A 2348-nucleotide genomic window follows, 5' to 3' on the forward strand; every position below is an offset into this window, starting at 1 on the left:
AAAGATTAGGTGGGAAACTTAGGGAGCAGTGAGTTTGTGTGGAGGAAGAACGACTCAGAAGGGTGGGAATGTTGCACAACTTAAAGAATGTATCAGTGTCACTGGACCGGACACGTAAAAACTGCTGAACTGGTCCGTGTTCTGCTGTGTATACTCTCAACCAAATAAAATAAATTATAAAAAAAAAAAAAAAAAGTAAGGACTCCAGACTTACAGGCAGTTCTACCCTGATACCCCTTGGGTCGCCATGAGTTGGAGTTGTCTCTGCAGCGACCATTTCTTCCCCTCGGAAGCCAGGCACACTGGTTTGAGTTAGACAGCGTGGGTCCACATGGCAGCCCTCACCCAGCTGCTACATAACATTGATGAACTCTGTTTTCTCATCTGCAAAATGAGGCTCACACAGCACTTACACGGTTTTAAAAGATAAAATGAATCCGTAACATGTCAAGCAAGCTGTCTGCACAGGGTTTCGGTAAATGGACGCTCACCATCCCATCTTGGAGGTCAGGTACCACAGCCGGCTCGTGTGATTCACGTAGGCCGAAGGAATCCTTGAAAACTCACGCCTGGGACTAAGGCAATCTGTCCTTCCTCCCGCGACAAATAGGGCCTCTCCCTGCAGCAGGGACCCAAGGAAGGGTCAAAGGCCTCCCTGCCACCTACCCCCTTGTCTGGTCCCTTCTGGGGAACAGGAGCTTCTATGGTGGCACCACCCCCTCCCGTGCCCTGAAGGGCTGGCACTCAGGTGCTGGCTCAGAGACACTAGACAATCCCTGCCCCAAGTCTCCCACATTCAGACTTGGACACCTGGGTCTTCCCCACACTCTTTATTTGTGGATCCCACACTCCCCTCCTCTTCGGGCCGGCCAGTCCAGCCTCCGACATGCACACCTGGAGAGGTATCCCCTCAGGCAGGGTCTGGGGCCCCAGCTGAGGAAGATGCAGGACCCAGCTCCCCCAAAGGAGCTGAGGGACGGAGCCTTGGAGAAGTCCGGAGTTCAAGAAGATGGCCGAGTTTGGGTTTGGTTGGGTTTTGGGCGGTGGGGGAGCTCAGTAGTCCGAGGCGGAGGCGGGGGCGGCGCCAAGCCCCAGGGAAGAGGCCAGGAGGCTTTGCGGCTGCACTGCCGAGATGAACACCCAGCGTTCCGTCTCCAACCTGGGGCTCCCCACCCCCGCCCAGGGCGGCATCTCTGGCAGCGCCTTTGTCTCCCACCCGCTCTTGTCGGGCGCCTGTCCCAGTGTCCTTGTGTGACCCTGGCCCCTGGGCCGCAATGCCATGACCCGGCTTCATCACTCCGGCCTGGGGACGGCAACGGCGGCCCCTCCGCTCCACCCCTCCCCAGTGCTGCCAATCCCTGCATTCAAGTCTTCTCTTTACTCCGAGTGGTCTCCCAGTTGGACCTGACAAGAGCTGTCTGAAGGACATCGAGTCCAAGATCAGACTCTTGATCTTCCCCTCAAGCCCGTGTTCCTCATCTCAATAAATAACTCCACTGTCCACCCAGGGCTCGGGCCACAAAGTTAGGGGTCATCTGGATTCCTCCCCTCCCCCCAACATCCCTGCCACCCCTAAGTCCCGTGGTTGTAGCATCAACTGACACTGCCTCCATTCTTGATTCCTTCACTGCCACCACCCACACTGGGCCCACTGTCCTCACCTCCCCTTGCTGCCTCTTTCGCCCCCTACAATCCACTGTCCACACCAAAGCGGAGTGCCCTCTTAAAGAGACACCTCAGATCCTGTCACTCCTCCTCATAAAACCATCAATGGCTTCCCAGTGTCCTGAGAATAAAGCCCAAAGCCCATTCTGAGGCCCACAGAGGCCCTGCCTGTCACCCCACCTCGTCTCACACTCAGTCAGGTCACACTGGCCAGCTTTCTGATCCTCCTACTAAAACAAGCTGGCTCCTCGCTCAGGGCCGTGGCCCTTGCTGGGCCCTCTGTCTGGAACCTGCTTCCCACAGCTCCTCCCAACGCTGGTTCCTTCTCAGTACGGAAGCCCAACTTCTCTCAATGTCCGACGACCACATCCTGTTGCTGTCCCCTGCACTTCTCTAAAACGGGCTCACTCGACCACCTCTGCACGTGCTGTCTCCCTTCACCAGAACCTAAGTCCCGTGACATCAGGAACTCTGGCCGACTCGGTTCCTGCTTTGCCCCATGCCTACCACGGTGCCTGGCACATGATAGGTGTTCAATAAATAACTGTTGAATGTAAAACGATGGAGGCCTTGTCTGGGAACCTCCAGGGGGAAGGGAGCCGGAAGTCTCTGAACAGTGTCCAGGGTCCCCAGGGTAGCCCCATCATGGGACCAGGCTGCTGTGGCTGAGACCCCGCAGTGGG

The sequence above is a fragment of the Orycteropus afer genome, unplaced genomic scaffold, assembly GCF_000298275.1.
Source record: "Orycteropus afer afer isolate SDZICR_OR568_19922 unplaced genomic scaffold, OryAfe1.0 scaffold00099, whole genome shotgun sequence".
In the NCBI taxonomy this organism is placed as follows: Eukaryota; Metazoa; Chordata; class Mammalia; order Tubulidentata; family Orycteropodidae; genus Orycteropus; species Orycteropus afer.